The sequence below is a fragment of the Stegostoma tigrinum genome, chromosome 18 (assembly GCF_030684315.1).
Source record: "Stegostoma tigrinum isolate sSteTig4 chromosome 18, sSteTig4.hap1, whole genome shotgun sequence".
In the NCBI taxonomy this organism is placed as follows: Eukaryota; Metazoa; Chordata; class Chondrichthyes; order Orectolobiformes; family Stegostomatidae; genus Stegostoma; species Stegostoma tigrinum.
The window spans coordinates 42,206,895-42,221,719 of NC_081371.1; the positions used below are offsets into that span (position 1 = coordinate 42,206,895).

General features: G+C 40.0%; 1 protein-coding gene across 2 annotated transcripts in view; it reads left to right on the forward strand.

Annotated features, from left to right (window-relative positions):
- lrriq1 (leucine-rich repeats and IQ motif containing 1) overlaps positions 1-14,825 on the forward strand; it is a 220,694-nt gene that overhangs the window by 95,757 nt on the left and 110,112 nt on the right. The window lies entirely within an intron of this gene.

The window sequence follows — 14,825 nt, forward strand, 5'->3', positions numbered from 1 at the left end:
GAGTTGCACAGATTCACCATCATCATGCTAAATAAATTCTTCACTGACTCACTTCCAAAGGGTCATCCCCTTACTTTGAGGCTGTGCCCTCAGGTCCCATATTCTCCTATGAGTAGAAACACTACTCCACATCCACTCTATTCAGGTCTGTCAATATTCTGTAAGTTTCAATTCCCCCTCATCTTTCTAAACACTATTGCATACAGACCCAGCATCCTTTGCCACTCTTCATATGACAAGCCTTTTGTTCCTGGGATCATTCCTGTGAACCTCTTCTGGACTCCTTTCAAGGTTAACACACCCTTCCTTCTATTATGGAGCCCAAAACTGCTCACAATATTCCAAATATAATCTGACCAGTGCCTTATACAGCCTCAGTAGTACATCCTTACTGTTGTATTCTAGCCCTCTCAAAATGAGCACTAACATTTTATTTGCTTTCCTAACTACCAACTGAACCTGCATGTTAACCTTAAGAAAATCCTGACTCCCAAATCCCATTGCTCTTCAGCTTTCTGAAACCTTTTCCTCTTTAGAAAATAGCCTACACTTCTATTCTCCCTACCAAAGAGCATAACCTTACACTTTCTTACATTGTCTTCCACCTGCATATTCTTTGCCCACTCTCCTAGCCTTCCGCAGCCTCCTTACTTCCTCAACAGTACCGGTTCCTCCACCTATTTTCATGTCATCAGTGAACTTAGCAACAATACACTTAGTGCCTTCGTCCAGATCGTTGATATATAATGTGAACAGTTGTGGTCCCAACACTGACTCTTGTGGAACTCCAATAGTTACTGGATGCCATCCTGAAAAAGACCCCTTTACCCCTACTCTCTGCTTCCTGACAGGTAGCCAATCTTTTATCCATGCCACTACCTGCCCCCTAACGCAGTGGGCTCTTAGCTTATTTAGTAGTCTCCTTGTAGCACCTTGACACCTTATGTCACCTTCTAGAAATCCAAATAAATCCCACACATTGGCTCTCCTTTGATGAACTTATTACCTCCTGAAAGAATTCCAGTAGATTTCTCAAATGTAATCTCCCCTTGATTGAGCCTTGCTGATTGAGCCATATTTTATCATGCCCTTCTAAGTGGTCCACAATCATATCGTTGATAATGGACTCTAAAATTTTACCAATTATCCAAGATCCCTCTAGCTAGCGTTTAAATTCCTGTCTTCTGCCTCTCTTCCTTCTTCAACAGGGGTGTTATGTTAGCCATTTCCAATCCTTTTGGACCCTCCCCAGCTCCGATGATTCCTGAAAGTTCACATCAATGTCTCCACAATCTCCTCAGCTATCTCCTTCAGAACCCTGGGGTATGTCCATCCAGTCCAGGTGATTTATTCACCTTCAGACCTTTCAGCTTCCCCAGCACATTCTCCTTAGTTTTGGCCACCTCACTCACATCTGCTCCTGACTCTTCAAGTTCTAGTGTGCTATTGGCATCTTCCACTGTGAAAACTGATGTAAATTATCTATCAAGTTCTTCCATCATTTCTTTGTCCCCATTTCAGCTTCTCTAGCCTCATTTTACAGTGGTCAAATGCCTACTCTTACCTTTATCTTAACTTTTATATATCTGAAAATTCTCTTGCAATCTTTTTTATGTTACTAGGAAGCTTAATTTAAATTTCATCTTCTCCCCTTTTTTTGATATTATTTAGTTATCCATTGCTGGTTTTTAAATGCTTCCCAATCCTCTGGTTTCCCACTAATCTTCAACGCATTGCATTCTAACTTCCCTTATCAGCCATGGTTGCCTTGTGCACCCCTTAGTACTTCCTCTCCTCCTTGGGGTGAATTTCTGCAGTCCCTCCCAGAAACTGCTGCCGTTGCTGCTCCACTGACTTTCCTGCTGGGCTTCCTTGCTAGTTAACTCTGGCCACTCCCACTCAAACTGCAGGATGAATTCTATCATATTATGCTCACTACCCTCCAGGGATTCCTTCATCTTACATTTCCAAACCAAATATGTCTCATTACATGTCACTAAATCCAGAATTTCCTGTTCCTAATGGACTGTACCACAAATTTCTCCAAAGAAAAACTATGTCATAGACATTTCACAAATTCCTTTTCTTGATATCTACTACTAACCTGATTTTCTAAGTCCACCCGCATATTGATGTCCTTGATTATTATAATGGTGCCTTTCTTATGTGTTTTTTCTGTCTCCTGATTTATTTTCTGCACCACATCCTGACCATGCTAGTGGGTTGATACATAATTCCCATCAAGGTCTTTTTCCTTTATGATTCTTCAACTCTACCTATACAGAAACTATGCCTCTGACCCTACATCGCTTCTTGATATTGATTTAATTTCATTTTTACCAAATTGCTTCCTCTACCCATCTGCCTTTCCTTTTGATGGGGTAATTATCCCAGCCCTGATCCCCTTGCAGCAATGTCTCTCTGATGCCCACTACATTGTATTCACAAATTTTAATTTGCGCTACAAGCTTGTTTACCTTGTCTCATATTCTGTACGCATTTAAGTACAACACCCCCTTGTATTGAACAACTCCCTTCTCATAGTTGTGCCCCTTTTCCTATGCCTGATTTAGGATTCCCAACTCTTTCCATACTCTCTGTCCTATTATTTGTTCTGGAAACTTTAATGACTTCTCCTGAGCCCTCTCCCCAGTCCTTTTAGCTAGTTGAACATCCATGTGACCACCCTATTTAGCTTTTCCACGAGGGTCCTGGCCCCAGATCGATTCAGGTAGAACACATTCTAATGGTACAGTTCCTTCCTGTTCCAATATTGATACCAGTGCCCCTTGAAATGAAACCTCTCTTTCCCACAATGCTCCTTTAGCAGTGTGTTTACTTTTCTGAATCTACTTAACTTTGGTTTATAGGACCAAGGTGCAGTGATCAGTTTGACAAACCACCCTACAGACTCTTTCCTCACCCATTGAGGGAGCAAGAACCTCATACTTGTTGGGCAAGGTCAACAGCTAAAGCTTCTCCAATGCTATGTTCTGGATACCTCTACATGTCTCACTAGTAGTCACACCACCTTGTCCCTGACCTGTGGCCAAATTTGAAATATTTAAGTTGTAGGTTTGACTGCCTGGAACATAGCAGCAAGGTAACTCTCCACCTTTGGATGTGCCACAATGTCTGAAGCTCAGATTCTAGCTCATTAGTTCTGAGCCTAAACTCCTTGAGCTGCAGGCACTTACTGTAGATGTGCTTACTGTGGCTCACAATGGGATCCACCAGCTCTCACATCATGCTAGAACAACACATCACCTGTACTGCCATTTCTGAATAATTAATGAGGTTTTATCTATTCTGAAAAAATATTATTCTCAGTCCCTACATGAATTTTACTCCTTTCTGAATCTACTACTATCTGGGACTAGTGTAGGTTCTTACTGGCGATTCAGCCACAGCTTCTCTGTCATGCTACCTATGCTGCTGGAGCTGCCTTCCTCCACTCAGGAGAGTCTGGACACATTCTCTGCTCCTTCTCAGCCTGTATTTTTAAATTTTATAAAAATTCTCTAGAGCAATTCAGTTCTGTACACAGTCTTTACATAAGTAGCACAGTAAACCAAAGGCATTTATTTCTTACATAAGACTGCATTTACATACAACTGAGACAGTGGGAGGGTCTGATAACTCAATGGACTTGCATTGTACTTTGGCAGAAAGACCTTAGATGATGGTCTTTCCCCACTTTGCCTTTTTGACAGTTGTTCCAAGCTTAATGCGTCCCTCAGCACAAAGCACGGAACCTTTGAATGTGCCAGTCTGCAACGCTTGATCGAGGTCAACTCCTTACTCTGGAAGACTAACAACTTTTGGACATCTTTCCCAGACTGCTTCACCATGACTGGGAGCACACCCTTCCAAGCTGCCTCACTGTGACATCAGCTGTGAGGACACTTTTCTCAGACCGCGTCATGTGTCACTGACTACAAGGACATCCTTCCTAGACTGCTTCAAAGTGATGTTGATTGTGAGGACATCCTTCCCAAATGATGACCGTCATCTATTGTTTAAAAAATCCCTGGCTCACTAATGCCCTTTAGGGTAGGATAACCTTCAAACACCATGTGTAAGACTACCACTCTGCTAAATGGGACACACATCGAATAGATCTCGCAACTAAAATCTAGGCATCCACAAAACAATATCAGCAGCAACAGAATTGTATTCAACCAATATCTGTAATCACATGGCTTAGATATGACCTTGTCACAAAAGCAAGACAAATCCAGTTCAGTCAATTATTCCCCGAGCAGCCTACTCTCAATCATTTGTAAAATTTTGGAAAGGGACATTGACACTGCTTTCAAAAAGAAAAGTGGAAAATTCAGTAGGGCTGGCAGCATCTGTGGAAAGAAAAACAGAGTTAATGTTTCAAGTGGTTATCTTTGTTCAGAATAGTGATATCAAGCAACACCTACAAGAATTAACCTTCTTACAGCTGTTCCGTTTGAGTTGCTCCAGGGCTACATAAATCTTCTCTTCATTATAGCTTTGGACCAAGCATGGATAAAAGAGCCACGTTCTATAGTGAGGTAAGAGTGAATGTACCTTGACATCAAGACAAAGGATAATCTGGAGTCAATGAGAATTGGGAAAACTTTCCACTGGTTGGAATCATACCTAGCACAAAGACAGGTGGTGGTAGTTGATGGAGGTCAACACTAGGAATAAAACACTTGGGTGTAGATATTTTCTAATTCAGAGATGCTATTATACACCTTGGGAGCAGTTTGGACACTATACCACAAAAATCCCATCACCTAAGTATGGTGTCCTAGACTCAACCATCTTTACCAGATTTGCCAATGATCTTCCTTTCATCGTAAGGTCAGAAATTGAGATATTAATTGTTGATTCACACAATTTTCAGCATTACTTGCAATTGTTCGGATGTTAAAGTACTTCAAATCCCATTTGCAGCAAGACCTGTACAACCACAAGGCTTGAGCTGATAATTGGAAAGTAATATTCACATCACACAAATGGCAAGCAATGATCATCTCCAACAAGATTCAAGAAGCCTGAGACTGTCCCCAGCACAAAGCAGCGAACTTGATGGCATCCATGTACCACTTTCAACATTTACTCCCCTTGCAACCAGTATATAGTGGTGCACTGTTTACAAGATTGTTCTGTAAGATGCGCTGCTGTAATGCATCCTGAGGAGTGCAGTGGTTCAATAACATAGCTCACTACCACTATCTTCTTCAGACAATTTGGAATTGGCCATAAATGCTGGACTAGCCAGCATTACTACATCCCATGAAAGAATTAAAACAAAGGCATTCTTGTGTCAGTACAACTGTAATGGTGTTTAAGAAGGGAGTTCCAGGATTTGTACCAATTGGCAGTGATGGTGTAGCAAGATAATGCCAAGTCAGGTTGATGAGTGACTAGGAGGGCATCTTGCAGATAGAGTGTTCCCATTCATCAGCTCTCCTTGTCACTCTAGATTGTAGAGGTTGTGTTTGTGGAAGTTGCTATTGAATGATGGATTTGAAAATGACAGCATATTCAAGAACTTGAGATTGAACTGTGGTTGTAGTTTGCATGTGTGGAGATGTTGAGTAGGATTTTCCAGGATGGGGCTTATAAGGCAGCTATGAAAGGAGACGTTAAGAAAAATTTAGACTGGAAAATGAATTCTGCAGAAAATGACCTCCGTCTATTTGACCAAGTTAGTAAAGGAACCAGCATAACGTTTTGAAGGAATGTCTAGTCTGAATCAGTAAATTACTAGCTAAAATCTTGAATCACTTGTGTGGACGGTCATAGATATCCATATATCTGTTATTGAAGTTTAAATTTTTTTGAGATTTGTAGGTTGAATTGTGGGTGAGGTTGAAGACATGCTTGTTGAGCTGGTGGGTTTAGTTGCAAACGTTATGTCACTCTGCTAGGCAACATCGTCAGTGTGCCTCCTACTAGGATCCTTTACCTTCATCAGCGTTGTTTCTTATTGTGGTATTTCATTTGATAGCCTCCCAAATAGTACGGTGTTAAGCATCTCATGCATCTTTGAAATTACGTAGAATAACATTAGAGTTGCATTGGCTGTTCATTCCCGGTCAACAGAAAGAAAAGAAAGCTTTATTTGATGATTATGTGATACAAAGTTCTAATTATACACTACTAAATGAATAGTTGAAGCATTGGGGTTCTGTCCCACTTGTTATTCATATGCCACGGTTTGTTGTGTTGGTTGATTTTACTTCTGGTTTTGTTTCTCATGGTTTGTACACAGGGTCTAATTTAATGCATTTGTCGATGGAACTCCAGTTGGAATTCCAGACCTCCATGAATTACCTGGCACGTCTGTGATTGGCTTGTGCAATTATCGAGGTCATGTCCCTCGTTGTCCATGTTTAGTGAGACAAGTGAGAATTGATCTTGTCTCTTGCTGACTGTTTGATGTTCACGTATTCATATAGTCAATTTTCTTCCAGTTTGGCCAACATGGTGTTTTTCACAGTCCTTGCATGCTATATTGTATATTATCCCAGTTTTGCTGGTTTTGGGCATGGGATCCTTTATGTTCGTCAGTAGCTGCCATGGGGTGATTGTCGGTTTGTGGGCTACCCTGATACCTAGGGTTCTGAGTAGTCTTGTGGTCATCTCTGAAACCTAGGGGTCTCAGTAGTCTTGTGGTCATCTCTGAAATATCCTGCTGAGATCCTTTACCTTCATCAGCATTGTTTCTTACTGTGGTATTTCATTTGATAGCCTCCCAAATAGTACGATGTCGAGGATCTCATGCACCCATGGACATAAAGTAGAAAAACATTAGTTACATTGGCTATTCATTCCCAATCAACAGAAAGAAATGATAGCTTTATTTGATGATTATGTGATACAAAGTTCTAATTGTACACTACTAAATGAATAGTTGTTACATATGAGTTGACCTTCAGTTGATTACAATGTATAATGAGGCACTGAAACCTGAGATGTTTTGCTATCTGCTGAACAGTGCGGGGTAACAATTCGATAATTGTTTACTTCATCATATTTAGTGTGTTCTTCTTAATGTGTCCTTTTGAATATGAAATGTACATTTTAATAACAAGATTTTGCTAATGCAGAACATATTATTTTCTTGTACTTTCATTTTAGGGAGTGTCAAGCTGGCATGGAGATGAAAGTATCATACGTGTGGGAACTGCTATCATACAGGGTCATGGAATAGGGTTATTTAAAGTTCATAATCAGAGCTTATTATGAGCATTTGGCTTAAATGTGCAATCAACAGTAGAACCCACAGATCATTGCTGTCATAGGGCAACCTATGAACTGAATGTAGCTCTTGGATAAATTAATCATGACTATTTTATTGCTGCTGGTTACATATAGCAGGAACCCTCTCCACTTCTTACCACATGCAGGGAATTTTTGAATACTAATGTGATAAGAACCAGGTAGCACTGACGTATAGATTTATAAAACGATTGCACTTCTGTTGAAATTAGAGTTATATTGAACATGTTAGTAAATATTTTAATTTAGGCAAGGTTTATTTTAGTTTCCTCATTAAAAAGGGAAGGTGCTCAGATCATCAAAACTAATCTTTGTTTAATAGTTGTTTGAATACACCAAATGGGTAGAAAACAAATGTTGGGTAACATAATTTTCTGAAATTGCATGCACAATTTGCCATTGTGAAATTGCAATTAGATTAGATTCCCTACAGTGTGGAAACAGGCCTTTTGGCCCAACAAGTCCACACCGCCCCTTGAAGCATCCCACCCAGACCCATCCCCCTATAACCCACACACCCCTGAACACTATGGGCAATCTAGCACGGCCGATCCACCTAGCCTGCACATCTTTGGACTGTGGGAGGAAACCGGAGCACCCGGAGGAAACCCACGCAGACACAGGGAGAATGTGCAAGCTCCACACAGACAGTCACCCGAGGCTAGAATCGAACCCGGGTCCCTGGTGCTGTGAGGCTGCAGTGCTAACCACTGAGCCACCGTGCCGCTCTTGCAATGTTTAATATAATTCATTATTTAATTTTAATAATTGACATGATTACATGTAAGTTTTGGTGTGGAATTTATAGTGGTTATAGTGAAACTGTTAGCATCATGTGAACCTGACAGCAACTCCTGGAGTCTGTATGTGCACAGAAATCCACAAGTTGCTGTTGAACTTTCCTATGGCGTGCACTGTTGAAGTCCCCTTAGAACATAATCAATTAGAAATCATTGAACTGATAATAACTTTGATACTCGGCCTTCCTTTTAGAACTTTTGAGAAAGTTATGTGTCATTGATTGAAATGTTGCTGTTTGAGTTCTAACAGTGCACTAAATTCATAATGACTGCTATGCAACATCACTGGCCCTGCAGTGGTAATTGTAAATTTGCTGAATGTTATTTCTCAGAAGTGATAAAGAAAAACTGTTATTTTGTTTCATTTTGTTATTTAGAACTTTATCTTCCACTATATTCATAAGTGCATATTTCTATATTTTATTTCACTGCATATGAACATTTAAAATTAACAGTAAATTATTCAGTGCTTGTCTGTGAGAATGCTTCACTATGTTTGGCTGGTGACCTGTTTAGTTACATCACTGCTGCTGGAACCTGATAATCTTATCCCCTTGACTACACTTGAGAAACTACTTTCTTGATGTTAGTCAAGCACATGGCAAGGGAAATTAGTGTTTCCTCGAAACCATGCAGCTGCACATGAATCTCTGATGTCTGTTCAGCAACAAGATAAAATAGAGGGAATATAAGTGGAAACTGCTAAACCTTTGTGGCCAGATTACCTTGAGGTCGGGGTCAGCAATTGCTTTACCAATGACTGCAAAATCCAGATCTTTCCTTTTTTTTAAACATAGAACATTACAACGCGGTACAGGCCCTTCGGCCCTCGATGTTGCGCAAACCCGTGAAACCAATCTGAAGCCCATGTAACCTACACTATTCCATTATCATCCATATGTTTATCCAACGACCATTTAAATGCCCTTAACGTTGGCGAGTCGACTACTGTTTCACGCAGGGCATTCCACACCCTAACTACTCTCTAAGTAAAGAACCTACCTCCTACATCTGTCCTATATCTATCACCCTTCAATTTAAAGCTATATCCCCTCGTGCTGGCCATCACCATCTGAGGAAAACAGCTCACGCTGTCCACCACAGTGGAATGTTGGTATACTGCAAAACTTAGTCAGTTTCACCCTCTTCTACCATACACATCTTTGTTATGAGGATGTATATTACATTCTCTCATGTCCTTGCTCATAGTTATTTGCAGGAAATAGGATGCTTTTTAACTGTGTTGGCTTTAATTGATGGAAGGATTGGGTTTATACCTCAGGAGAAAAAACAAATAGTAGCCTTTTGTTTTGCATTTCCCATTGATTTCTCATGAGATATGATAGCCTTATGTGCTAAAGTAATTAACTATTTAGCACATATCCTGTAGAAAGCAAATCCACATTACAAGCTTCCTGCTAATTGTGGTCCTTTTAAAATAAAAGACTGTGATTGAGCGAAGGAGCATTAGTTTAAAACATTTCCATCAACTAAGGCAGTCAAAAAATTATAAATTTGTATGGATTTTTAAAGACCAAGCCCAAATAAGAATTGTCCACCAATTGAGACAATTGAAATAATTTTGAAATAAATTAGCGCAGAAGGGAAGAGAACTGATAAATGTCATTTCAGATGTGATTCTGAACAGCATGTATAAAAACTGGCAGTCATTTCAAAATTTACACAAAGACACTGAAGTGAAATACTTTACTGAGAGCTGTGCTGTGTCTGGCAAAAGTGAGACCAATGCAACTATGGAAAAACTTAGAGCTGGGGTGAGATTAGAGGAACAGAAACCAACACAGTGATCAAACAATTAAAGGAGAACTGAACTATGGAAATTTAAGCCAGCCAAGGCTGGAGCAACTGGACCGAGGTTGCAGTTAGCAAGAACTAGATTGATGAAGCCATAAAGTTTGCCGAAATGCCAGAGGGAATGAATAGACTCCGATTCATCGATACTGGAGCCATTGCTCAAGACACAACTTTCATGAGGCCAGGTTGGGGATTGAAGAAAGTAAAACTGATAACAGCTACTGCTGCTATTAAAAAGTTAACATAGAGCTGCACTCAGGCTAGGGAAGTAAAGCCAAAATAACTGACAGTGAAATATTTATCGGTACCTTGACCGGAGCTGAAGAAAACAAGACCAATTGAAAAATTGAATGTATGGATAGAAGTAGTGGAGTTGACAGTGCCATAATATTAATAAAGCTGCAGCAATTTCAGCTTGTTTTCGTCATAATGATAACAGCGGTGCATGATTTCCACCTAGTGGCAGAATGCCTATAACTGCATTGTTACATGAACTGTTTACAAAGGAAAACTCTAAAAGATTTACATGTGAATTCTAAACTTAAATATTTATCTAAAAATACAACAAAAAATCATGACAACTGTAAATGAATTCCTGGAAAGATTGTGTACCTATACTTTTGCTAATTTCATTTTCCCCCATTAAAATTAGACTTATAGATAAAGCTTTATGGTTCATAATATTCCAGTAGCAATTTTGTAACACCTAGGTAAGGTATTTGACAGAAGTTTAAATTATTTAATATACAAAAGTCGTGTCTTGAACAATGGCTCCAGTATCAATGAATCAGGGTCCATTCGTTCCCTCTGGCATTTCGGCACCATCTGCAATGGCAGCGGAGTGAATGATCCCTTGGTCATTGGGAGTTTTATTTGACGGTCCCTCAGTCCTTGAAAATGAGATATGTCCAGGCCCTCAAGAGTTCGGACAGTTTCCTGGCTATGGCAGTGGCGGGAGTGTCGATGGTGATAAGGCAGCTTTGGCAGAGGTGCCATTCTGGGTCTGGCCTGCAGGGATGGAGGCTGCTTCAGCATGCGTCCTCTTTGCAGTTGCAGCCTAAGGGACAGCTTTGGCAGCTGTAGAGTGAGGTGGCATCCTGAAGGCACTTCAGAAATCAAGAAGCCATGGGCGGAACAAAACATGAAACTTGTCTTAACTTTGCGTGATCTATTTCTTTTTACAAATTATGCCATTAAAATGGCGCTGGATTATGGTGATTTATTCACATTTTACTGTATTTTCAGAAATACAAGCAACAATAAATTAATATACAATACTAATATTGTGGACAAGATTTCACAGTAGTGATGATGGCAAAGTTGTCATTGTTCATTACTCTTCTGAAATTGACAGTGATTCTCAAGACTACCCATGTGCAGTTAAATGTGCAAGTAACTCTGCACTTTTCTCCAGAAGGCTTTGTTAAAGAGTCAAACAGAGTCCCTTGAACTAATTAAAACATCCACTTTAATGTTAATTTCCTTTCTAAAAAACCCCTTGAAGAAAGTTTCCAGGGATTCTGGTTTGAGATTAGTAATCTGCTGATTTTTAGCTGGTTTGAATCACCCCCAGATTCCCTGGTTTTGACACTGGACTTAATTTAGGAATGTTAAGTGAAGAAGGTAGTCAACAATTGTTTCAGGGCAAAGTATCTCTGCATTTATTAAATGCAAAGGTAATTATATCACAAGAAGTAAAAAGGCAAAAGTAATAAACAAGGAAACAACCCAACGGTGAATAAAATACAAGAGCTAAAAACGCAAGTTCAAAACAGTAAAACTGACACTATCTATTATTAACTTAACACGGTCTAATTACTATTAGAAACTAAATAGCAGTTTCAAACACTGATATTTTAATTCCTGACCTTGGGGTTCCCTGCACTGTCACCAAGCCACCTTCCCCTCCCTGCTAGCTAGTTTGGATACTTTGGATCGCAAGCAAATAGGCTCACCACTGGGGATAAACACAGTTTTGAAATACAACTGGCCATTCCCACTTGCTGTAGTCAGTGCTTCTCTGAAGACTTCAGATAGTCTTCAGTCTGGTTTGAGAACTTAGGTTTTCTTTCTTTGTGGTTACCGTTGGTTCCCCTGGAACAGAACAGCCCTGTGTCGGTAGATTTCAGGGAGATGGCTGTGCAGATAGTTCTCTGGGAGCGTAGCTGTCTGGGATCTCTCTTCCGTTGTTAGCTGCAGGGATGGCTGTCTCCTTCTCTCCCAGATCAGGCCCAGCAATTACACAGACTGTGTTCTCCTTTATCACCTCTCAAATCTGTGTTATCTATCGTGTTTCTGTTGTCCCCTTTGTGGTGAATTGGCTTCCTGATAGTTTAGAGTAGGTGAAAATGTATTTTGATTAAGTGGAATGCCCAGTATTTCTGTGAATGAATATTAATTGAAGTTGAATACCTTGGTACCTCTGAAGAGTCCAAGGTGTCTGAAGTTGTTGTCTTAGGTCTGGTTCATTGTCCCTTCAGGGCTGAGGTGTAAATAGGATTTCTAACTGAACCATGGTTCCAGACAGCTATCCCAGTGATTGTGTATTCCAGACCATGGCTCCAGTTGCCTTTTTTTTGTGTTTTAAAAATCCAGGGTTTTGGTCCAGTATTCTAAATGACAGGGATTTTTACTTACTCCTATAAGTTGCACCTTACTAAGTTATGTGTAATGATGTGCCCTCCTCTACCTCAGTGAGACCAAGCATAGACTCAGAGACCAGAGATAATGTGAACTGCAGATGCAGGAGAATCCAAGATAACAAAGTGTGAAGCTGGATGAACACAGCAGGCCAAGCAGCAACTCAGGAGACAAAAAGGTGACGTTTCGGGCCTAGACCCTTCATCACAGGCCTGAAACGTCAGCTTTTGTGCTCGTGAGATGCTGCTTGGCCTGCTGTGATCATCCAGCTTCACACTTTGTTATCATAGACTCACAGACCGTTTGGTAAAGCATCTGCACTCTGTACATGACAAACAACAACACCTTCTGGTTGCGAACCATTTTAACTCCCCCTTGCACTCCCTGGGTGACTTGTCCATCCTGGGCCTCCTCCAGTGTCACAATTACACCATCCGCAATCTGGAGGAGCAAAATCTCATATTCTGCCTCATAAACAGCCCAATGGCCTTAACGTGGAATTCACCAGTTTTAAAATCTCCATACTCTAGGCCTCATCCCATGTCCAAACCTCGCTGTCATCCCCGCCTCCTTGACCCGACACAACCTGTCCATTTTCTTTCCCACCAATCTGCCCCACCCATCCCACTGACCAATCCCCACCACTCCCTGTCTGCACTCCCCTATCTCCATCCCACCTACCTCTCCCAACACCAGCCTTAGTCTAGGCCCAAAACATCGGCTTTCCCACTCCTATGATGCTGCTTGGCCTGCTGTGTTCATCCTGCTCTACACCTTGTTGTCTCTAGCCTTCTTCTCTTTATTTATTTCCCAGCTCCCTTACCCCGCCCCATTTCTGAAGAAGGTTCCGACCCGAAACATCATTTTTCTTGCTCCTCTGATGCTGCCTGATCTGCTGTGTTCCTCTAACTCCACATTGTGTTGTCTCTGACTCCAGCATCTGCAGTTCTTGCTATTTCTCTGTAACATCAGTTTATGTTCATAAATAATATTAGCATGTTCATCACAGCTGCTACAAAACCTGACTTTATCAACTAATTTTCTATTGGTAGAATGTCATTTTTTTTCCATTATGATATATGTCACTTTTTTGTAATTTGCTATGATATCTCAACTTTTATCTGCATCAAGTATCATTTACTTTGTATTCTAAAATGTACTTCTGTGTAAAGTATAATCAGTATGTTATACTTACTGGTTTTTTTGTCTGATGGAATACTTAGTTGTGATTGGCTATTGATCCTATTTGCTGCTGTCATTGTTGTTAATCAACTGGAAACCCCTTTGACTTGACTCCCAATTCAAACTAATGTTCGAAAAGCAAAAATGCATGCTAGAGGGATAATTAGATCTTTGTGATTACCTTTCTTCACTCCTGAAAATGAAATTTGAGTCAATTTTGCTCCATGTTAAAAGTAATCTTTGAAAGTTGCACCAAAAATAAGATAATCGGCACACATTTTTAACTGATTATAGAAGTGTAAAGGGGAAAGGAGGTTTGTTAGCTTAGTTTGCTGGACAGCTGGTTTGCAATGCAGAGTGATGCCAAGTCTGTGGGTTCAATTCCCACATCAGCTGAGGATTCCACTTCGGACTTTCCTCCTCAATCTCTTTCCCTCCCTTGAGGCATGGTGCCCTCAGGTTGAACCACCACCAATCATCTCTCTAATGAGAGAGCAACCCTCACCGTGACTTTATCTTTATCTTTTTAAAGCAGAACTTAGATGTCACCAAAGAAAGAGTTATTGAGAGACTATATGTAAAACATATTTTACGTGGATGACCATTTCTGTTACATATGTTGACAGGCCATGCACAGGAATTTTTAAATTCATTGTTTTAATTTTTTTAAGTGTATTTTCTTCCAGATAATTCTTTCAGAGCTTTAACTAAAGCTGGGGAGTATGAAATATTGCATAAAATAATAGAATCATAGAATGATGCATGATAGATCATGTTCTGCCTTATCTTTTCTGGAACACAGTTTAATATTCAGAAAGGAAAAGGATAAATTATGTTTATTTCACTTTACTTGTGCTAATATTGTCAGTCATTAGTTTATTGAATTGTATAACTGTATACATCGTACAATAATTTCAGCTTGACTTTTGAGTTGACTAATGGTGATCTCATAGTTCTATAAACTCAATTAATGGAGAATTCTTTTTGAAAGCAATTGCTTTTCAGGATTAAATTGAGTATAAATATTTAACTTAGCATTTAAATATATCACTAAGACAGAAGACTCTAGCAAAGGAGCACAATTGTACATTAAAATATGGTAGTTGTCCTTTACATCAATTT